Below are 25,258 nucleotides of genomic sequence, written 5' to 3' on the forward strand. Positions count from 1 at the left end.
TGAGTTCAGTAGTGATATAAATGTCTTCCGTGGGCGTGTGTACAATGCTTATTACATGAAGTGGAAATAGTGACACGGTGGCCTCAAGGAACGACAAAGACTCTCAAAAGTTAGACCGTGTTTATTGGTAGTTAACTTTCGCAGCAGAGAATATTTTAAATCGACTTTTTCCCCCCTTCTTTTTAAAATCGGTGTGATCTTTAAGGTCATTTAAAGCCAAAGGCATGACACTGATCCTTGAAAAAGGAGGAAGAATAATCCGAGTACAAAAGGGGTGGGGAGAGAAGCTAGCCTTTTGGAGATTTCCCTACTTTCTCCAGAGCTAGCTATAACTTTTTGCTCAGTTCAACCCTCATTCTCCAGAGGGGTAAAAGTGTCTTGTAATAATAGCCCCTAAATAAACATTTCTTATGAAACAAATAAATAAAACCTATTAAAGTTAGGTAAATTACTCAGTAAATGAGTTATTCATTGGCTACTCATAGTATTCAAATGAGAATTCAATAAATTAATAAGCACATTTGAAAAAGGCAAGTAAATAAGTAAGTAAATGTATATGTAAACAGTTTCAGAATTCAAAAATATCTGAGTAAAACATCCAAAGTAAGGTTCATATAATACTCCGGAAGTGAGGAGAAAGAATTTCTGTGTTTATAGAGGTTGTTATAGGGGCACCTGGGTAGCTCAGGTAGGTAAGCATCCGACTCTTGATCTCAGCTCAGGTCTTGATCACAGAGTTGTGAGTTCAAGCCCCGTGTTGGGGCTCAGAGACTCAGCTCCCTGACCCCATTTGGCAAGTTCTCCGCTCCTTTATTTTCTTACCTAGGAAAGGGGATTCCAAGATGCTGGCCATCTGTGGTGGTTGCTATGAGGTTTACAAATAATAATAACTATTTCCGTGTAAATTTCTGTATTATATTCATCTGAATAGTTGTTGCTCGTGTGACTTAAGTTGAGTCAGTGAGGTAGGACTCCCCTGTCTGTGAAGACCGTCTCCTAAACAGAGATACTGCTTTCTCTTTGATATGGAATGAGAAGTAATTGATAAATACATCTTCAGAAGGACCAACCCAGGGACTGTTGCAGGAAGGGGGTGCCAGGAGGTTCCAAAGCTGAGGAAGGTCAAACATGGCAGGGGTAGTCTCCAGCAGTGCGAGGACTCCAGCTCTGGAAGAGGAGTTCAAAAGGAAAGGCTACAATGAGACAGAGACAGCACTGGCCTGAATGCTGGCGCTGCCCAGCCGTGTACTAAGGATGGATCCATGGGCCTCCAAGAGTCTGCTTTGGGGTACCAAGTGTCACACCTGGTCCAAAACCCTTCAGTAGCTCTCTAACAGCTTCAGAATGAAGTTCAAACTGTTGAGCACAGCTCTGGAAGTCCTCCTTGAAATCTTGTCTCCTGCTTCCCTAACAGTGTCTTTTATGGCTCACTGCTTGCCCTCATGAGGCCAGTGTCCCAGCTATCCCAAACTCTTGTTCATGGCTTCCCCTGCTGGGTTTCCTTCTCCAGGCTGCCAGCCTGAGTCTCCCTTTCCCATAATGTCTCTGTCATGGCATTATTTTGTTATCATCATCCTCTGTTTGTCTAATGTCTCTCTTCGAGAAGAATCTACGATGTTCCCTGAAAGCCTAGGATGTATCATTTTCCTCTTCATTCCCCAGTCATGGTGCAGTGGCATGCAGGGGCCAGCGGTACAAACCGAAGCCTTTTTTTTTTTTTTCCTTAATAAAAAATGGCACACAGGAGTGAAGAAAGGTGTGGAATTGGTAGATCTGTACCACATAAAGTGTGTATTTATGAATTATTCTAATTCAGACCTTCCCGCTGTCTGTTGGTTCAGCGTGCTTCCTCCCTTACATTTTAAATATGAAAGCTCATTTCTTTATAGGAAAAGCTCAGTGCTTATAAACATCTAAATTTGACTTCTTGGCTAACCCATTTATCACCCAGGCTCCTGGACTTCCACCTACATTTGAAAGCAGGACGTATTTCTGCTGTGGAGTCTATGAACCAGATTGTCTATTGCACTTAAAAGTGTTTTTATAGGAAACAGCCAAACATAAATAATAAATAGTGAAGTACATTTTACTCTTCCATCATGGTATTAATTTGCCCTCCAGTTCCTATGCAATGCATCAGGTGCACAAGTCTAGACTCATTTAGATTAGAAATAGCCCAGAAAGTGGATTAGACACATATTTATCATCTTGATTTATTAAGAAGCAGCTGTAGAATGATACTAATTAAGTGTCTATGCTTTCTTTTTGAGACTATAATTGTTTTTGGAACAGCAGAAATACAAGGAAACAAATAGACAGGGTTATTTGAATACATTAAGTCTCTGTTGCAAAAATGAGCTTCCCTTACACTTTCCTGAAACTTACATAGTTAAGGAGGATATTCCCGTGGTTCATAAAAAGTTGCATATAGTAGGCACTCCGCTAAAACATTTTTGTGGCATTATTTATACCATTTTGAATCATTTAGCCAGTAGATCCTGAGTGTCTTCAGCCTGCTAAGCTCTGTGCTTGGTTTGCTGGGCTTCCATTGCCATAATTTGTTTTAATTGAACTGGTATAAATAGTCACATGCAAGGGGAATGTGAACATACTATATGCTTAAAAAATAGTGTTGTTCTTCAGACTTCCTTTAGAAAATATATGTTCTATCTTGACTAGCTAGAAACAGAGAAACTATATATATATATATATATATTTTTTTTTTAAGATGAAGCAGAAGCCTTCAGACATTAAGGTCAGTTTCTTCATTAAGACTACCTAGAGGGGCCCCTGGGGGGCTCAGTCAGTTAAGCATCTACCTTGGGCTCAAGTCATAAACTCAGGGTCCTGGGATGGAGCCCTGCATCAGGCTCCCTGCTCAGAAGGGAGCCCGTTTCTCCCTCTCCTCCCTGCTTGTTCTCTCTGTTTCTCTTTCTCTCTCAAATAAATGTTAAAAAAAAAATCTTTTAAAAAAGACTACCTAGAAAACTCAGCTAGAAGTAAATGTATGTCTTTGCAATAGTTATGACAATAACATATATCCATAAAATGAGAGAAATAATTCCAATAAGTTTACAGTAGGTAAGCCTAGTAAGAGTGGGTGAATAGGAGAGCTTCTCATTGAAAATGCTGGCCTAATAAAGAAATACAATAAATAACCCCAAATCCCTGCTTCCACACTATCCACAATTTAAAAATTGTTTTAAAGAGTTTAAATGAAAAGGAAAACTTCACATAATTATAAAATAGATTTAAGTAGGCTGTGTTCCTTGCATCTTATCCCATTGCTTGCTTTCTTGTTCCTATAATTGTTCCTAATTAAAGGTCATGCTGTTTAAACATATCGTGAGTACAGAAACCTACAAACCAGCTGTATAGGACAGGCCAGCTCTTGGTAAATGGACTGTCCAGACCACAGCATTAGATAAGTTTTCTTCTGCCCCCCCCTTCCTCCTAGAGATTACTGCAAAGCTGATTTTAAAAACAGTTTACTAGAAAATAATTTTCAGCATCAACTAAGAGGTTTATATAAATATTTAAAAACAAATAGAATAAAGAAAGTACAGCAGCAGTAATCCTGTCAACCCACAGTAAATAATATGTTCTTCAGCTGCAAAATGAACAAAGAAATCACAGTTTGGGAAAACAGTAAACACTATTACTACTTTAAAAACTCGACCCAGATAAGGTTCTTGAAAAGGAGGGTTTGACTCTCATTTTCCATTCAGACCTTTCCTGTATGTTCCTGTGAGGATGTAAGATTTGTAATTCCATTTTTGAAATTGTAGTAGCGATATATTTTTTTAAATTTAACTCTTTGGCTCACTAACTGATTCTGATATTATTAACATCATATTAAAAATTCCAGGTTTGGAAGAAAGGTGGTCATATATTCAGAGCATTTGACTTTTCTCTTCAGCTCGGTCTAATCTGTACTTTTGCTATAAATTTTCTTATAGAAAAAAGTGAAATAAAATTAGTAGCAAATAGTTGTATTGTTCCCCTGGAAAAAAAAAAGTAAAACAAATTTTCTATCTACAGGATAGTTTTACATTAGATTATTTGACTTTGCAGAAGTTTGCGAAAAGACGATGTTTTTGAAGTTGTATAAAATGTAACACTTCTTGACCAGTCATGGGCCTTGTTGAGGCAGCATGGGAGGCATGTTGGGGGTGAGGTGGGGGCTTCTGGCCAGATCTGCCCTCTCTGGGTTGTTAGGCATGACTGCCACTGATGGTAAGGGGATGCTAAGTCCCATCACTATAGCAAAATCTAAGAAAGCAACAGAACAATTTTCTTAGAATGGCAAAGCCTGCACTTCCCAGCATGAATTGAAGGTAACATACATTCAATATTCTGACATTTCCTAGTGCAAAGCCTAGGGCCTGGAGACACTAGAAAAAAATGAGGAATGAATGTTGATTGGATGTTCTAGGCAACACGCTGGACATTTCCTAGATATTATGACACTGTATATATATATTCTATATATTATGACATTGGGAAGACCTGTGAGACAGGTCTTGATTATTCCCATTTTACGGATGAGGTAACTGAGGCCAAGGGAAGTTCAGTGAATTCCCCCATGGGCACACACCATAGTTACTGAGTGGTAGAGCCAGGGATGACGTCTAAGCCAGATCTTCCTTAAAACCAACACTTGTTTAATTGCATGACACTTTTATAAGCATAAGCACATATAAACATCTTTATATAATATTCTGTGAGGCTCAGACATGAAGTTCCAGTCCTTTTTACTCAAGTGTGTGAGAATGTTTTGCTGATAGTAAATAGGGACTTGCCTCTGTTCTCCCCTGACCTACATTTTCCCACTTCCACGGGCCCCAATCTGCTGTATTTTTTTCTCTTTGCTCTAGTCATTCCAACTGGGTTGGGCTAGGCTGGAACTGTCCTTCTTGAGTGAGAGTTTATAGCACGGATGGGACACCATCGTCCTTATTTACTCAGTGCCCACCCTTGAAGTAGGAAGTTTCTATCAAGTGTATCCCTAGGGCTCTTCTCCAATATGCTTGAAAAGGTCTGTCAGTAACAACCCAGGAATGGTCTCTCTGGACACTGTCTCTTTCCCAGTGCTTTCTGTTTGCTGTCTCTGTGTTCTGCCCCGTTATCAGTGAAGTCCCCCCAGAAGCAGTGAAAAGGGGCTTTTGCAGCCACTATGCAATAATGATGGGAATTGAAAACAGATATCGCCAATCCACTCTTTAAAGTATGAGTGCCATGAGACTTCTCCTATAAGACTGTTAAATAACCCTTGCAGTAACTCCGTGTGTGCATCTCCGGTTCCTTCTCACCCTTTGTTTGCAGATACCATGATAAGAAATTGTCCTAAATCTTGTAAAGAATGCACCTCGATTCAGGGAAGGTTTTCGTAGTTAATTCTTCTGATATTTTTCTGCACCATCGGAGCCTCCCGTTCTCCACAACCAGTGCCATCCTGAGGTCTTAAAAAGAGTAATTCTGTACTGTATGGTGACTAACATAATATAATAAAAAATCATTATAAAAAAAAAAAAGAGTAATTCTGAAAACTGATCAATGCTACAGCCTCTTGAGGGAAATTAATCGGGTCCCAGGGCAAAGACAGAGCAGGTTGGTCTCCAGGCAGCATGAATCTTGGGGTTTCTGCTTTTAGCCTACAGAAAACCTATTTGCTCCTGGATGCTAAGGTGATAACCAACCCTCCTTAGATTGAATATACCATCTCCCCGCCTGTCTCTGAGCATGTCCAGTGTTTCCAGGTTTCTTCACACTCCTGATGCTCTCTTAAGAGCTTATCCTTGCAGCTTCCATGTCAGGATAGGACAAGGGTGAAGTGAATGAGTCACTCGTCTCAGGCACAAAATTTAAGGGACACCCAAAAAAGTCAACAATCTAAATAAGTGATATCTTAAAGCAATAGTTTTAAAAATCAAAATTTGTACAATAACCTGTGGTAAACAAAATATCGAGATTTTAAATAAACATAGAATCACTGTTACTAATCATTTCTTTATTTTTCCTAAGGCCCCAATATAGTGTTAGTACCACATTGCTCCATATCAATGCAGACCTGGAATTTCATCCCATGGGGAGCCAGGGTATAGACTGAACGGCTACTTGCTTGGTCCTGAACCCCTAAATAGTAATACTGATACATATGGGTCTCTTACTATGTACCACTTTATATGTATTATTTCATTGGACACATTGAAGAATATATTACCATTATCTCTGTTTTATATATAAGGAAACTAAGGCCCAGAGTCACCTAATAAGAGACAGAAGAAAGATTCAAATCTCTGCAGACTGATCCCAGAGGTCCTGCACTCAACCACTAGCCTCATGTGCACTGACTTGCCTTTCAGTCGTGTCAGCCCCCTAAACATGCTGGGCGTTTCCTCTGCTTTGTACACTCTACCGTGGAGTAACAGCCAACGAGCTGCAGTTATATTATTAACAAATGCAACTGGGTGGAAGCTAGGAAGTTGGAGAGAACTACAAATGATCTTAGGGCCAGTAAGAGAGAGGAAGACAAACTTGTCCTTGAACTAGATAATTAGGCCCTTTCAACTCATGACCCATTTTTTTTTTATTTTTTGAGGAATTCATATCATTTTACTCAGTTTTCAGCATCTAGAATCATACATACAATGACTATGTGTTTCTGAATCATGTATCTTTTCTAAAGTCAAATAAAACTCCTATCAGGGAAGGAGGTGCCCCCAGAGTATGCAGAATAAGGACCCATACCTCTATCCAGAAGGTGGGGGCACACAAGGATTGTGTTAAACTTGAAAAGAGAGCATAAAAGTTAGCGTCAGCCCCTTGGAGAAGGCCATGCCTCTGCAAAATGCTTTTGTTACCCATTAGTACAGAAATGCTACAGAATTCAGGATATTAACAAAAAAGCTTTCTTTACACGCACATGTCTATGGTAGGGTTTATTCCCCTAGCACATTCCAGTTGCCTTACAATTGATTTGTTCATTTATTTTCCAATAACCAGAATGCTTTTTCCACTTCACAACTATTTCATAATAGTGCTGATGTCTAACCCATAGGGAAAAACCTGAATGGTTCGCATACGCTATCCTGCGTACTAAATTTTCTACCACTTGGGGATTTCCAAGTGATAATAGAATAATTCTCTATTTTGATCAAACATGTTTTTACATTTTGATTTTTTGTTTCAGTCAGAACAATATTTTGGTGTGTATTTCAGATTTTACCTAAGGAACAAGCATTGAACATTTTGCCAGTTTTAATTAAGTCCTTTTCAGCACGCTCAGGTGCACTCATTCAAAGCTATCCATCCCATCCAAGCGCATCAGGAGGAGGGTTTAACATGTGTTGAGTAGTAATCTTGTTGTATTTGTGTTCATCTGTTCATCAAGGAAAAAAATAGTCAATTTAAGGCAACATGGGAGTGGCAATCCTTGTCTTTAAGGCAACTGTTGTATAATTGACCTCCTTTAGCATTTAATTTCTCAAGCCTCTAGGAAGCTAATTTTGAACATCAAAGAGGTACCTGTGGAAGAAGGTGTTCCAGACTGGTGAGTAAACAAATTAGAGTTAATAGGGTCATTAGCTTTTGTGGTAAAAATTTAGACTGGGTATTCCTCACTAACGAATGCGAACTGTCAGCGTGTGGGTTTTTGGTTGTTTTTTTTTTTTTCTTCTGTTAAGCCTTTCAGAAATAATTAGATCTGGAATTTGACAAAATGTTATAGATTCTTTGCTTCACGCATTTTCTTGGTTTAAATTGGGCTTGGTTTTTGTCATGTTAACGTGTTTATGAAAATGCCTTCCTAGCCACATGTAATCTGTGCTGATAAATGTATTCCTGTATGTCCATGAATTACAGAGCTCCATGATTCCAGCTACACACTGAGAATCCTACTCCCCCATCCAGGGTGCCGGCTATGTAACAAAGTGCCCGGTTCCTAATTGTCCACAGCACAATATCAACAGTGATCTGTTTAAACACATTGAGAATTCATGAAGATACAATGTGTGTGTGGGGGGGGGGGGCAGAATTAATAAAACAGTTTGTTTTGCATTAAACCTCAAGACTGGTGAAGGAAAAAAAAATAGCTATGTTTAACATCAAGGAAAAGCAAATATTTGCTAGCTTTGACAGAGGAGACTTACGGCAGCTATTTAGACTGGAAATCTGCAGCTGGGCAAGCACATCCAGTGGTAAACCACCTCCTTACTGTGAAAACTTATTGTACCAGCAGGATACGCGAAGAGAGAACAACAATGAAAGTGAAAGCTAAGAGTCAAAGAAAAATAGAGTAAGGCGGAGATCATGGGGTGCTCTGTGTTTTAAAATGTGTGTTTGGGAGCAACATAATATAACTTAATTATGAATGAAGATTTTTAAATGCACGTTTACTCTTTCCGTTCTGAAAACATAACTTATTAAAGCACTGTTGTAGCTTTTCTGATCACTGGTACAAGTCAGTTTTACACTAAAATCGGTCTTCTTAATTCCCTTTTGTTCATCTTCTATTATCTCCATCAAAAGAAAAATGTTTTATTTCCCATTACTGCTTGCATCAAAACAAAACACACATATAGAGATAAAAATAAAAGTGCCGTAATTAATATTCCGTGGTTTTAGAGGGACACCATGATTGTGCTGGGTTACATACACCTCTCAAGAGATAACGACGGTGGGTTTTAATAATTTCATGCTTATGGGTGATTTTGTTAACATCATTTTTACCCAGCGTCAAATGGTTTTGTAGTTACGGAATGAAGAGACTTCATGACTTTAAAAGTCATGGAGTGTTGCTCTTTTGAATTTCTTCTTCCCATATGGAGAAGGAGTGTTAGCCAATGAATTTCTGATGCTGGTACCTCTAGACCATAAAAGACTAGGGAAATTTAGCAAAGCCCCTAGGACTCAAGCACAGAGTGCCTGCATGAACTCACGTAGCACATGGAAGCTTTAGAATTGCTCAGTCGGAATTTCTGTCTTCGTTCCCAGTATATGTAGCGATAAATACCCACATGGAATCAGGCCCGTGAGGCTGCCCGGTTACTGACATTCATTCTAGGTCTGGGTCAGCAAATGAAGCATTAAGCGTTTCTACAATACAGTGGTAAAACCCCAAATCTTCTACTCTTTTCAAGCTTTGCCGTCCTTAGGGAGATAAACTCTGAGGAACCATAAAGGCCTTAAATTTACCACTTGTAAACAGCCTTATCATTTGATGTGGGACTGACACAGACTTCTGCACAATACAGCAACACCCTGCTCTGGGCACAGCCCTGCTGCGCTGGCAAAAGAGAGAAAATGCTGATGTGCTTTCTTCACTGGATTCATAGCCTGAAGTTTGGAATATTTCTACCCACACAATACTGCTGTCACTTCTTCACCTTTGCACCTGTCACAGGGTCCCCGATGTATGTGTGTGCGTGTATCCAAACACACATACTAAAGAGAAGGACGGGGATGCGTGAGAGAGACTATTCTGTTATAGGATTAAACAAATACCTATGCATCCACACCCAGCCACGCAAAAACCATCTTATCTGTAAGAAAACAGAAAAGGAAATTGTTTAAGTGGCTGTGCCCAAGAAAGCAACCAGAGACTATCAGGAAATAAAAGAATGAGAGAAGTGAAAAAATCCATCCAGAGAGAGAAAGGAAAGTCTTTCTTTCTTTTAAACAGATGGAGCTTTCTCTTTCAATATCCACCTAATGAAAATTATTTAATGGATAATGTTGGCCATTCCAAATGCCGGTGTAGACGTCCGTCAGTCCATGTTGAACACTCAACAATTTGACGACCCCAGAAGTTTCAAGCATCTGTGTCTTTTACCTGAATTAATCATGGGGCGCAAATTAAAAGTAAATCATCAATCATCATTAATTATCTGTTCAATGGATGTCTGTACGTTCTTACACTTTAATCTTCATTAACATGTAGGAAAGAGAAAGTCCCGGAGGGCAGGCCACATGCCTTTGTGTGTTGTGTGTTTGTCTCTCCAGAACACTCAACCACACAGCACAATTGCTCTGCTCACATTGGGAACCTGATACCGCCGGGGCTCTTCCTCTGAAGGTTTACTCTTAAATCTAAAGGCTCCATTGGAGCAGCCATGGGCCAGAGCAAGATCCAGGTCTTTCTGCCTGAGATCGTGGTCCTCCATTCCTTGAGCACCTTCTCCAGCACTTGAACGTGCCCTGCAAGCCTCGCTGCTCGTTGCAGCCATGCGTCCTGGAGGAGCACGACAGCTTCCTCCTTCCACATGCATTTCCCTTCCTCCATGAGGAGCTGCTCTGAGCAAAAATAGCTCTTAAAGAATTCCATTAGCTTCTTTTAGTTCGTGTTAAATAGACACGTAAGTGCTGTCTGGTGTGTAAAAATGGCTCGCAGTTAGTTAGGTTACTTGAAATAGTTTACGCGTATGGGGAAAGGTAAAATGCAAAGTTGTTTTGACCAGCCAGGTAATGAAGTCTCAATTTTTTTTTTTTTTAAGATTTTATTTATTTATTCGACAGAGATAGAGACAGCCAGCGAGAGAGGGAATACAAGCAGGGGGAGTGGTAGAGGAAGAAGCAGGCTCCTAGCAGAGGAGCCTGATGTGGGGCTCGATCCCATAACGCCGGGATCACGCCCTGAGCTGAAGGCAGACGCTTAACCGCTGTGCCACCCAGGCGCCCCTGAAGGCTCAATTTTTATGCAGGAGCTTCCCAGTTTGCTTTGCGTTCCTTCCTCTACTGAAGGATATAGATGTTCTTGGCATGGGCCATTATAACTCAATGACAAAAGATTTGATTGTCCACCGCAGCGTCCGTAAACACGAGAACCACTTTGTCTTACACTAGCCCCGTTGCTAAACTAGTCTCTCACTGGAAATTAGAAGCTGGGCTCTCCTTCCTCAACAGTTCACTGTGTCCTCTGCACCCCCCCCCCTTCCATGTCAGTCATTACCAAGCAAGTATGAAATGGCCCATTCGATCGTGCATCTGCCAAAGGAACCTGAGGAGCTCATGTGGGAAGAATGTGTTCCTCAGGCTAGCGGCTCTTTCTAAGGGGAATATATCGTTATACTTAAAATATCAGTATTTTATAATGGACATGATTTCACATCGATGAGAGGGTCTTGCAAAAATCCTAATAGTATTCTTTAGAGCTTGAAGATATTTTGTGCTTATACACATAGCCCATGAGATTACTTTTATTATCTGTTCTCAAGCTTTTAAAATGCTCTGACATGATTAGAGTAATCTTATGAAAATTATTCAGTCGCACCCCGATTAGTTAAGCTAATCTCCCAGAAAGAGCCTCCAACCTTTTCTCTAAACATTTTTTTTCTTTTAAAAATGGTAATTAGAAAAACTGTTGCAATCCGTCTTTTATTAGTGGTAGAAACGCGAAGACTCAGTATGTCTTGTTACACCAAACTGATATTAGAAAAGCAGCAAATGGGGAGAATTGGATAAATTCAGAGTCTTTTCCTCTGTCAGTCTGTAGAGGTCTCAGATTACAGTGCGGGGTGGTTTCCAGAACTATTTTCCGGGGGCAAGGTGAAGACCCAAGTGAATGTGGGGGAGAGTAAAAGGACCAGAGATAAGAACCCATCTCTGATTCGGTTGTAAATGCTGTCTTATTGACAAATCAGTCTACACCCTCGTGAAACAGGATTGTGCATTCTCTGAGCATTCTTCTTCTTCAGTTAATTTTAGAAGGTGATTCTGAGAAACAAACTGAGGGCCTCAGAGGGGCGGGGGGTGGGGGAATGGGATAGACTGGTGATGGGTAGTAAGGAGGGCACGTATTGCATGGTGCACTGGGTGTTATACGCAACTAATGAATCATAGAACTTTACATCAGAAACCAGGGATATACTGTATGGTGACTAACATAATATAATAAAAAAACATTAAATTAAAAAAATAAAAAAATAAAAAAAAAGAAGGTGGTTTACCCTTCCCAAGTGCCTTTGGACCGCTACGTCCTCGGCAAATTGGTAAACTAGCATGGAAATGTATTTCCTTAAAGCAGGCTCTAACTGAGAGGAGAGTATGATGTTCTTCTCCCAAGGATCAGATACCTTCACAGAGGTCCCCTATGCACCACAAAGCAGTTTTTACCTTCAAAAGCATCAGCGTCCTTTGGTGTACTTAGAGCAAAGCTACACAGAATAACGTCCTACAGGATTCAAACAGTAGCTTACAAGAGCTCAATCATCTCTGAAGAGCTTTCATTTGACAAAGAGGGAAAAGGAAACAGGTCTTTGTTGGTTTCTCTTTTTTTAAGAAACAAAAGACCGTTCAATTCTCTTTTTCTTTTCCTCTTGATATTACACTCCCAGAATTCGACATGGTTTGCTGCTGCAGAAGACAAAGGTGGCTAGCTCCTTTGTCACCCACAAAACACTCACCTTCTTAAAATCATGCAAATCTGTCTTTAGAAAAATTCACCTGTGAAAATATGGGTGAACAGTTCTTACAGTCATTTCCATGGTCTTGTTGGTTTTAGGAGCATGGAATTTTTTTTTTCCACTTCTCTTTTACAATATGAATCCAGTTGGGATGGTGACTCATCGGTTTATCATAGGACAAGTAGAAACACATCAAATAAATTATTGGCTCCTTTTCCTACTGGATTTGTTAGGACAGAATTCCATTCCAGGAAAACCACTTTCGCAGATAGATACGCTGCTAGAATTGAGAGGGAAAGTTGACAAAGGAGCAAAACTAAACTCAGTATTCTTTCCTCCTCCTTGCGATGAGGCATAGGTCTGCAGTCAGCTCCATGCAGTATATGTCCTGATTTAACTATGAGTAGAGAGGCTATTTGATTAATCAGTTCCTAGCAGGTTTTATGCATTGAATTTACTTTTACAAAATCCAAAAGTTATTCTTACCCATACCTCTCAGTTTGACTGATTAATTATCTATGGTTCCCCAGCACATACCATGATCACAGTAATGTTCTTTGGAGATATAATCATCAAAGAGCATCCCTTGGTTAGTGTGGTACATGAGAAGGGCATAAATAATGAAACAGAACAGGGGCCATTAATTCGTTCTGTTTTGTTTTCAGTGCTTGGAGGTTGGTTTACTGGGTAGGGGGTATGGAGTAGATGGAAAGTGAGGGGGAGCTGGAGAATGGAGTTTGTGTATCAGAATTTTGCACTCTGCCTCTCAGCCAGTCCTTCTCTTTGGGCCATGAGCCCTGGAGCTCTGGCAAGCCTTGAGGGCTTAGAAGTTCTTATTTTGGCTTGCCAAGCTTTGGGTATTCCTGAGGCACAGAACTCTCATTTGGAGCTAAATAAGTGCTTATGCAACATCAGATGATTAGAAGAGAGTGCTTGGCTATGACTTATGTGGTTTACATTTTAACCCATTGTTTAATGTAGATTTTTAAGCTGTTTTTTTTTTTCTTAATTTAAAAAGCGTGCTTTTGCTAATTAAGGATAAGAACAGAGGGGAAAGCAAAACATCTAAAAGCTGTGTGCCCTTTCTTTTGATGTGTTTGAAGCACTGCTAGCTGAGTTCACTTGGCACCCCCCAAATACTCATGTGATATAACATTTATGTCAATAAATTCTGACAGTTTGATTCTTTGTAATATCTGTTTTCTTATTTACATTTTCCCCTGTGTGTTCATTTTTCCAGAACTTGAATGTTTCCATTGTATAGATATTTTAGGACAACATGATGGTTGACCAGGTTATTGAATACTGATCTTTTCTCAAATGCAGTAGGCGAGGGCTGTGGCCTGGCAGGTGTTTTTACCACATACTAATGGGAGCAGCTGGGTTAGTGCCCTCAGGCAGGACTGAACCGTGCACAGGGCCACTCCTCACATCTCCCTGTGGGTAATTAAGTGGTATAGGTTCCAGCCTGCTAAAGAAACGTCAGCCCTATGCCTGGGTTGATTTTTTTTTTCCTAGTGAAGAAGAGAACAGCACGATAGGTCTTCACCAAATAATGCAAATACAGGACGTTTGAGAGAGGCATGTTTTCTATGATCTCTGCATTTAGCTTTCCTGAATAGTCCTAAACCGAAAAAGTCAATTGTAGCATTACTGTACCAAGCCCAGTGAACAAAGTTCAGAGAATGGAATGCTTCACTGTCATTTTCCTTTGGCATAATCTTGAATTTAAGTGGTTGGTCCATTTCCCTGGTTGAACCATTCTTTCAACCTTCCAGGAAAAAAAAAAATGAATTCTATGAAATCAAATCATGTTTGCTTTATAATTTTAAAACAATTGAAAAGCAAGTAGAGGTGGGGGGAACAAGCCAGCTTTAAAAAAAAAAAAGATGAGTTAGTCATAAAGACCCCATGGGGGACAAAATGTAAGATCCACCAGAGATATATTTCTGACCTCATCAAATTCATATTTGACAGGTAAAGCAGAATGTTGGTTTTTGGTTTTTTTGTTTGTGGTTGTGGTTTTTCAGGTGTAAATTCCACTTCAGTGGACTTATTTGATTTGTAGCCAGAACCAGTTGGGAAGTTTTACTCAAAAGGAAAGCTCAGCCAAGTGGGAACAGGTTTTGTCAGATTGATTAAAGGGCTCTTCTTATCTATCCCTTTGGAGTACCACAGGAGTAAGAGGACTCCTCGTTCTTGTGCACTTTGTGCAAGTACTTCTTCTTAACATTGTTTCCAGATGTGGTGGTGGTGGTGGTGGTAGTGGTGTCTACCATTTGTGATTGGGACTTTATTACTAAAGGATTGGTTGAGAGAAACTGAACAAGTATTGTGGAGAGAGCTGTTTGTAGCTTAACTCTAGTTTATTTTCCCTCTGTCTTCTCTGGAGACCCTCTTTCATACTTTCTCTTCTGGGCATCTGTCTCTGTCTCTGCTTCTCTCTGTATCTCTCTCCATTGGGCTCAGAGCCAATTTGTCCATTGCCTCTCTTGTTTAGTAGTAAAAACATATTTGTGTACTATCATTCGGTTCTGAAGTAAACACTAAAATTAAGTCCATGGTCAGTTGCCGCCTCCTCCGTGATCCGAGGACCCTCCCTGGTGATGCTCCTTGCTCGTGAGGCTTAGCTCGGGATTCCGAGTTTACCCGCGCTGCAACTCGCTCCTCTGACCTCCTGCAACCAGCATTGAAGTTTGCCCAGAGAGCTCAGCTCCTGGGGCCACAGTTGCTAGAGGTTCCAACCTACAAAACGTGTCCCTATTTCCCATTAATGTCTGTTTCGTTTGGGAAACATTAAATGTGATTTTCCAAGTGAAAAATTTTAGAAGTGCCTGACCAAACTTTTTCTAATGGCTTTGTGTAAATGGATTTCCTGTTAAGTGTTTTGTTTTATCTATTTGAAGACAAGGTGGGTTAAAAAGCTGAAATGTTCTGTAGCAGGCTTTTTTTTTTTTTCATTATAAAAGTATAACACTGAAGATTTGTAAAACTGCCACACAGATATAAATATGTGTGTGTGTATTCAGAAGAAAATCATAATAAAAATATTTATAATTCTCCCACCAAGAAAAATACATTTCACATTGTGGTACATTTGCTCACTCTTTTTTTTTTTTTTTCTTTTTAGTGTAATATATGTACATACACTTGGCATTTTAGTCTATAAAGCCATTTATAGATCACCCTTCTTTTCATTTAACCTTATATCATAAATACTTCTAAACTAAGTTCTTCAAAAATATTATTTTAATGGCTGAACAGTTTTACATTGTGTGACTACACCACAATGTACGGAAAAATTATTTTTGGACATAAAGGGTTAAAATGAGGAAACTTGTGCATAAAGTTTTATGTATACCTCTGATTACTTTTTATGGAAAAAAATAGAATTATTTTGTCAAATAAAAACCTGTGGTTTCAATTATGTTATTTTCACAAAGTAGATCTTTAACATATGCATTTTCTATATTGGGCTTTAATTTTTTTGGCATATATCTCACCTAATATCGTGTTTAAAAACAAAACTACCTAATTTCTACAAAGTAGTCACTATAATAAGTGACTTTCAGGACAACTATTGGTATATTTATTTTCTTCCTAATCCTAAAGAAATAGGATTCTTGTCTTTACTAAAAATAAATATCCTAAGTTCTACCTTGATAGCTAGAAATGCTAGCCTGTAGCATAGTGCTAGACTTGGGGTAAAATTCAAAAGATTTAGCAGTAAGATTTATGACCTTCTCATATAAATGTGGCTCACAAAATATAGGAAAGTCTAAATTATTGACATTCTTACTATGTAACAACACTCATAATAGCTAATCACTGAATTCCTGCTAGCGTCAGACACTGTTTGAAGTGCTTTATATGCATTAAATCATTTAATCCTCATAACGATGCTGTGAGGTAGAATGACTTCTTAACCCCATTGTACAAATAAGGAAAGTGAATGTTAGGGAGGTGAAGTAACCCTTCAAAAGATACCCAACAGTACATGGAAGGACAGTATTCAATCCCAGGTTTGCACCGCTACACAACGCTGCCCCTTAGTGCGAGTGTGTGTATGTGTGTGCACACTGCGAGTGTCCATGCGCCCAGGGGCTGCTCTTTCAGAAATGACTTTGAAAGGTCTTCTATTTTATAATATAGTGAAGAGCTAATCACCACACACACTCACACACACACACACACACACACACGTGTGTGTATATATTTGATATAAACGCATGTGTATGACTATATGAGTAATATAAATATAAAAGAAAGATTTATGTATATGTGTGCATATATATATTACATTTAATATGTTTCAAGAGCTTTTGCTTACACTTTCCTGTCAATGAGGAAGGCACAGCAGAGATTACTGAACCCATTTTATAGGGGAGAAAACAGGCCTGGAGAAGTTAAAGTAGTTTACCAAATGTCCTGCCTTGAGGATAGGCAGAGTGGGGATTAAACCCAGATCTCCTGTTAGTCTAGAGCTCCTTCTCTTCCCCTTATATGTCAGCAGCAGTGCCTCTCCTACAGTGTCCGAAGACATGAGCAGAAACCAATGAGAAATAATAAAGGCAAGGAAGAAAGATCTGCCCTTATATAGAGAGAGATCTAGAAAACTCTAGAATAAACAGAAGGGAACGGCGGAGCTGCTCTCAGAAGACGAGAGCGTAACGTTAGCAGATAACGGAGAAGGAAAACCTACTCATTTTCTGCTTCCATTCTCCTCAGTAAGAAGGATTAACTTCAAACAGAAAACTGAGGGAAGATAGAGCGAGCAATGTAAATACTAAACGCAGAAATCCTTCCGGGAAACAAGAGAACCTACAACTGACAGCCTAAGATAAATATAATCACATTTGGTTGGGGAGGGAATCATTGTTATTAATCTCAATATAAATTAAATTATTTCTAATGGCGTCAGTCAGGTAAACAGGCGAGGCTCTGTTGCTTCACCTGGAAGTGAAGACGGTGCTCACTGACCCAATAAGGTGAGGCCACAGACGTTGCATTTACACTGAGTCACTTCCTGGCCTGTTCAGCCTCCCCTGGGGTCAGGGACAAACATTGGTGAGGCAGGCACTTGGGCCAGAGTTCAGTTGGAACAGTGCTATGTACATAGTAGGTGCTTGAAAAATATTTGCTGAACTAAGTAGAATTGGACTGAACTCTTTCATGAGGTTGTTCACGCACAGAAGTTCTCTTTCTCTAAAATACAGCCTTCCTACAGGGCCTTACGGAAAGACCCAAGTCACTCAGAATTTGTCATAAGACAAAGAAAACGAATAATCATGACAAACAGGACACATGCAAAAACATTTCGATAGCACACAGACTTGCTCCTCTCTTAATACTCTTATCTGGGGGAACTAGAATAATAACTGTGTACAATTACATTTTAATTTATGCTCCAGATGAAAAAGTACTTTTAAAAAAGTAGCATTTTAGGTGTCAGAGAAAAGGCATATTAAACTATTATTTCTTTCTCAGTGATCATAAAAACATGCATTCTGAAATCAGGACAGCTAGATGCTTAAAAGCCCTACATATAGGGTAATAAATAAGATGAATGAATAATTGAAATTTTGCATTATGTGGCACCAATAGATTAATTTTTACAAGGGAACTTATTTCCAGTAATGATCTTAGGAAGTGATCTCTCATTAGTAGCTGTCAGTGAGTGGAGGAGGTGGCCAGCCTTTACTACATAAAATGAAACAACAGAGCTGAATTCACGCAGATTTCTCTTAAGAAGAGTATTTTACAGGTAACTCATATCTACTCTAACAAGCCAAGCTTATCCTGAGGTACCTCTTGCTAACAGGACATAAAAAGCCCCCCCCCTTTTTTTTCATTGCTACCAAGCATAGAATTTGTGAATTCAAGCAACTGTTAATGAGTTTTAAGGGGACACTTAATGCACAACATGGAAAATAATGCATCTTCTTTTCCAAATTCTGTAAAAATTTAATCCTCAAAACAGATATAACCATAAAAATAAAACTGATCTTTAATGGATGTTGATTCAACAACAAAGATATTGCCTATTCAAATGTCAGGTTCTTTGGAGGAGTAAATTTGTTGTGTGTGTGCACACATGTGCGTGTATGTGTGCGTGTGTGTGTGTGCGTGTGCGTGTGTGTGTGTGTGTGTGTGTGTGTGTGTGTGTTATGTATTTCTAAAAACTGAACTGGTCTAAGAAGTTATAATTCCTCATAAGGCCTACAAATGCCGCTCCCATTTGCATTTCGCAAATTAGAAGTAGTTTCTGCTACTCTTTTCTCCCTCTCCCTCCCTTTTTTCTCCCTCTGCCTCTCTTTCCCCTCCCTCCTTCCCTTCTCCTTCTCCCTCCCTCCTTCCCCCCCCTTTCTCTCTCTTTCATGTCAATCCTAATTGTTCAGGTCTTCCTCTGATATCATTCTTACTCTGATACCATGACTTTCGGAGTGTATCATGCCTTTTTATCCATAATGAGTGACTATTAGCATCAATTTTTATTACATTCAAAATAGCCATCAATTTCTCCTTCAATTACATGTTTAAATGTCATGTGGTTATTTTCTGCCTCGTGGATTAGATAGTAATCAGAACCAGAGTGACTTTAACTTGAACTGACCCATAGAATAAAAGGGGCCTGAATTATAGAGGAAAGAAGTGGGAAAATAAATATTTACAGTGATTGTCTGAGAAGAGAAGGAAAAGGTTGGTGCAGGAAAGGCTTTCAAAGACAAAAGAGCCAGAGGAAAGCTCTGTCTTCCTCAGTTCTTGTCTTAGCCTTGGCACTAAGACAGTCATCTACACGTCAAGTGTCAAGAGACTTATGCATACATGTCCCAGAGTCTATTTTTACTGAGTTTTTTTGGCCCCATGCTCTGTCTGTCATGGACTCTACCTCTTTCAGAAAGGAGCGCATTAAAGGCCCCATGACATTATCTTTTAAATCACGGGTTTACACATAGGTTGTGGACTGTAGCAAATTATTTGAGCACCCACCAGTTCCAGATCCTGTTGAAAGCTCTGGGAATACAGCAAACAAGACAGCTGGGATTCTTACTTTATGGGGCTTTCAGTATAATGGGGAAGAAGGACATTAAACAAATAATTACAAATGTTAAGTGCTGTAGGGGAGAAACCCAGGCTGTTATGGAAATGTAAAATGGAGGACCTCTCCAGGTGTGTGTGAATGTGTTTGCGGGGAGGCGGGCTTTATAGAAAGGTTCCCGGAGGCACTGTCACTTAGGCAGAAATCTGGAAGAGGCGGAGTTGTTAGTACTGTGCCATTGGTGTTCAGTTCTCAACTCCTCAACATGCCTTTCCCTTAGACCATGATATAAAGATAGGGACCACCCTGCAGTTGCACCTGGCCCACTTTGCATGACTGTTCACCGGTGTCTCTAGGAGTTACCTAGCTGCTTAGCAGAATTCGATGGGAAGATGTTGATGGGGAGAAAAATATTATGGAAAGAAGAGCATTATGTCTTTGAGGTAAAAGAAAAATGTGTCATATAAATAGACAGAGGCTGGAAAAGCAGGGACCTAATGGCTGAATGGTGCACACAAAGTTATGGCTTTATCACTTTGTACTAAAGAAATGGAAAGCCATTGGTATGAAATACACTGAAAATGTTACTCAAAATTAAAAATCGAATTGCAGGGGGGCAAAACAGATGCAGAGGCTAGGAGTTAGACTTTTTTAGCAGTTATGGTGAGAGTAGACTGTGGCCAGAATTATGACCATGGCAAATTCCAACTATATTTGGAAGCAGAATGTATTGTACATAGGTGTGGGAGGTAAGAAATAGGGACAAGTCAAGAATGGCATTGAGATTCCTGGCTTGTACCATATCCTGAAATAAGGCATGATGGGGGTTAATTTTTGACATGTTGAGTTTTAGGTGTTGATGGGACAGGCAAATGGAAATATTGAAGAGGAAACAGCAGCTGGTTCTGGAGGGAAGAAGAGAGATCTTGGTTAGAGATACAAATTTTGGAATAAAATACCCTATTTGAGTATATTAAAATCAAGACTTTCTGAGTGTACCTCTATTAGCAAAAGCGAAGGGGTTAGAAATCAGTACTCTTAAAATACTTCAGAGCTTTCTGAAGCCCACAGAAGTGGAGAGGAAACTTCTATATTCTAGTAGTTTGTTGTTTTTTTTTTTTTTAAAGAAGAATGATTATGAATGGCTATATAGTTTTCCACATGCTACATTTTTAAACCTGTCCCTTACGTCATCATTTATTTAATTTATAGCGTATAATATGTTTTCATCCTTTCGTTTTGTATATAAATTTCTGCTTCTTTGATGATTTCCTTAAAATTGTTTTTATTTTTTTTTATTTTTTATTTTTTTAAAGATTTTATTTATTTATTCGACAGAGATAGAGACAGCCAGCGAGAGAGGGAACACAAGCAGGGGGAGTGGGAGAGGAAGAAGCAGACTCATAGCGGAGGAGCCTGATGTGGGGCTCGATCCCATAATGCCGGGATCACGCCCTGAGCCGAAGGCAGACGCTTAACCGCTGTGCCACCCAGGCGCCCCTAAAATTGTTTTTAGGTATGATAACCATTTGTTAAAGACTTTAATGTATTTCCAAAATTCTCTCCATAACCACTTTACTAACTGAAACTACCAACAGCATTTTGTGAGCATGTGAGGCAAATACTTTTCAGCCCAGGGTTCTAGGGGAGAGGATTCGGGAACAGTGATTTCACTAGAGATAATCTTTCCTTTTAAAGTCCCTTTGTTCTTGAAAAACTCAGTTAGCAGGGTGGTACTGAGGGGAAGAACCAAGTAAATGGAAATTGGCACAGACAATTCCTGTGGGTCTCCCTCCTGCCGGGTATCCTTCCTCTCTTCTCCAACTAGCCCTAGAACACTAGGCACAAGAGAGCCTTCAGCTACTGTCAAAGCTACAGTGTATTTCTGAAATCCTCTTAAAACAACTTGTTTGCATGTGTCCTTCTCTGCCTTTATTTTTTTTTAATCTTTTATTAATTTTCTAGGCATATACAGACCTTCACTCAGACCCATTCTTTCTCATTTTTTACCTCCATTCCAAACTGTTCCTGGTTGGATCCACTGGCACAACCTCCCATCTTGGGTTTACCATTATCACTGACAACTTTAGCCACTGTTGCTGCCATTGATAGGGACAAGAATCTGTGGTCAGCTCTGAAGCATAACGCTGAGCCCTAGAACACAGTGAAGCCCACGGAGTCCCAAATCATTCTGAGATTCACACCAAGACTTTGAGTAGAGAACCAACTGGTTAACATAACCTTAGAAACAAAGTTATATATATGTAACAGAATTTTGAAAAGGATTGCATTCAGGATGTTTGTAGTTATAAGAAATTGGTATAAATCTTAAACAAGAAGACTTGAACTCCTTGTCTGAAGTGGCCAAACATATTTACCAGCTAATTGTGAAACCCAGTGATGAAGATAGCATTTTCAAGTAAGATTCTTTTTTTTTAAGTTCCTTTAGTGGCCCTGTGATCTTTATAGCAGATGGTGACTTCCCCTACAGTCTTCTTTCTCCCCCTAATGCCTTCCCCTTCCCATCTTGGTACCCTTACCTTGACTGTTCCTGAAATGTGCTGTCCTCCCCTTGGCTTGAGTAATGTCTACTATGTCTTTTGAGTTTTAGTGTCAATTTCTCAGGAGAGTTTTCCAAAATGCCCAGAGCAGGAAGGATTTTTTGAGGTATACCCCCAGAACACCTGGGAGTTCATTACATTTGTCACACAGATTAATTTAGACCAGAAACTGTGTGTAAATACTCACCCCCCACACACACACACACACACTCACACTTTTACTCTTTTCCCACCTGGCTCTGTGGAATCTGCCCTACAGTCTGTGAATGATACCCTGTACAGGTCTCCTAATTGTTTGGACATTTTGGGTACTAAAACTCAGGCCAGTCCTTGAAAATTCTAATCCTGGATCTTATTAAAAACTCCCCTCCCCTCTCTACTGGGCTCCAGCTGTCTACTGAAGATGAGGGCCTTCTGTATGCAGGAGCCACAGCTTGAACACTCTCCTAGGTGGTAATTTCTGCCTCTCTGGCTTACCCTACCTAGCTGCCCATGTCTTTTGATGGCCTGACTTCAAGTGTCAGCTTGTTCATGGGATATATTTTTGAATGTCATAAGTGTCTGGGGACAGCCTCCTGGAGTCCCAGGATGTACCAGCTCTAGTGACCTCTTCTCTCAGCTTAGCTGTCAGTCAGTAGTGAACAGTGTTTCACTGACAGACTCTTGCTTCTGAGGCTTCCTGATCTACCAGTTGACCTTCTCAGGAGCTGGGGTTGGGGGTGTTCAATACTATCACCTGAGCTTTGCTGTGTCCATGTCAGGGACTCAAGTAGTCATGCTGGTCCACCAAATACTGGGCATGCAGCCTGCTCCCTTCCACTGCTCCTCCAATGATCTTGTCCTCTGTTCATGTAGGCACAAAGGCTGGTCAACATCATGACCAAGCTATATCTCTCCCCTAGACTCTTGCAATTGGCTCCAGCTGGCACCCTTAGCCCTGTAGTCTATCTTTACCAAATAAGCAAGGTAATCCTGTGATAATGGAAGATAGATCACCCTTGAAATCAAAATCCTTAGTGGTTGTTTTCCATCTCATTCCAAGTAAAAGATAGACTTTTTACAAACGCTTACAGGGCCAAGTGATCCAGCCTCACCAATCCAACAGCCTAATCTGCTCCCACTTTGCTCTAGCCACACTGGCTTTCTCAGTGCTCCTCAAAACACACCAAGCCATTCCTGCCTCAGGACCTATGCACTTTTGTTTCCCAATCTGTCTGGATGTTCTCCTACTACCTGCATGGCTCAACCCCACTTCCTTAGACTCTGCTCAAACATCACCTTATCACAAGTCCTCTCCAACCACCCACATTAAATGTCAGTCCTCTGATCCTCTCAACTGCTTTGTTTTTTCTTTATAACAGGTATCACCACTTGACATATCATGTATTTATTTCCCATCTCTATAAACCACGTACACACCAACACATAAACATGTAAAAAAGTTAGCTTCATGCATGAGGTCAGAGACTTTCCTTTGTTCATCTTGGTATTTTCAGTGCTTAGAAAAATTTCTAGCAGGTACATGGTAGGTATTTAATATTTAGTTTGAATGAATGAATAAATAACTAAGTCCCCTAATTAATAATCAATATATCTATTTTGTAAGTAGATATCTGAAGCAGAAAATGGAATGCCTGCCTCTCCTTTATGCACAAGTCACACTAATATCCACCTGACTTTAGAGAGAACGACAGCTCACCCTCTTCCGCTGGGGAGCACTGTATTCCCCGTAGGCAAAGGATCCCCAGCCACCTTCTTCTCTGCCCAGTTTCCTCCTCACATATAGTGGGATGAGTCGGTAAGACAGGTTTGGCAGCCTCTTATTAAACCCTGGGGGAGGGAGAAGTCTGACTCTAATTGTTGTCTCCTCCTGGAGTTATTTTTTAAATTAAGGGTATTTGTCCCTATAGTTCTCAACTTTGGATATTTAGCTATATTTCCAGAATAAAAAAGGAAAAAAAATCCTACTCAACATCTTATCACAGATTTATAACTACTTGCAATATCTTGCAGTGCATCCCCTTTAACTTGATTGCATAAAATATGAACTGAAGAACGGTAGCTGACTTGCTTGTTCCCTATCCCCCTCCGTACTTGTTTGCATGGGAGGAATCCCATGGGCCCAGCAGGGGTCCTAACATATATTAGGTGTTCAACAAATATAGCCTTCCTACTTAACATCAGTTATCTTTCAACTTCCACCAATTAGATGCTCCATTTTTGGCTTTGTTTGCTTTGTTTCCATTTTAAAGTCACTGCTGCCTTCTGGGTGGCCTCTGCACTTCTCATTCCTGCATGAGGGGTAATTGGGATGCTTAGCCATTATGAGGGTCAGAAATGATTTATATATCCTGAGTAAGCTTCTCCCTCCCTCCTCATCTTAAGTGACAAATTCTGCCAGAGCTCTCTGAGATGACATTACTGCAGTGCCTCCAAGAGAAGAGCATTCTAGAATTTCATCACGATGATTCACATTTTCAAAAAATATATACATGAGAGTCAGAGCTGTTGTCATATCAAATAAAAAAAAGCATTTCATTCCATGGCACCATCAGCTGCCATTTGAGTGATAGGCAGTTCTGATAAGAAACTGTTAAATTAGAAATAAATCTGCATCTTTCCAATTGAGGAAGTGGTCAATTTCTTTATTTCTGCCATGCCATTAGGTCTTTAGACACTGGGGCCATTGAATAATTTGATTCGTCTAGGACACTCCATAGCACTAGTAGTTAATACATCTTTGAAATAGCTTATTCTGCACTACTGGTAGGTTCTAGTCACAGAATTATTCAGTAAAGGATATCTTTACAGAGTAGGCACATGATTTTTTTTTTTTCCAGTGGATAAGAAAAGGGCAGTGTTTCATGAAAGTCCTGAATTAATTTGTGATAAGAAATATGGAATGAGGAAATAGGAAGGGACCCTGGTGAACTCTACTCTGTGTTACAGATTGCCTTATAAAACCTTAATCAGACCTTCATCAACTTACTAACTCCAGATAGGTCAACTGGTGCTGATAAAGTAAAACTTCCCTTTAACAAGTGAAGAGAGTTGTTTTTAAAGGTAATCGAACTTTATATGTTTATATTTGTCTTCTTAGTGTGTTCAAAGTCCTTTATAAACCTCACTGTCCTCGAAGAGAGGCAGAGAACAATGACCATTTCCCAAAATACTAAGGCACAGCCAGGTTGGGCTTTGGTTAAGAAAGGGAGTCTACAGCAAGGTCAGAAATCACTTTCAAGTTTCCTGACTCCTAA

This window comes from Ursus maritimus, unplaced genomic scaffold, assembly GCF_017311325.1.
Source record: "Ursus maritimus isolate PB19 unplaced genomic scaffold, ASM1731132v1 scaffold_28, whole genome shotgun sequence".
In the NCBI taxonomy this organism is placed as follows: domain Eukaryota; kingdom Metazoa; phylum Chordata; class Mammalia; order Carnivora; family Ursidae; genus Ursus; species Ursus maritimus.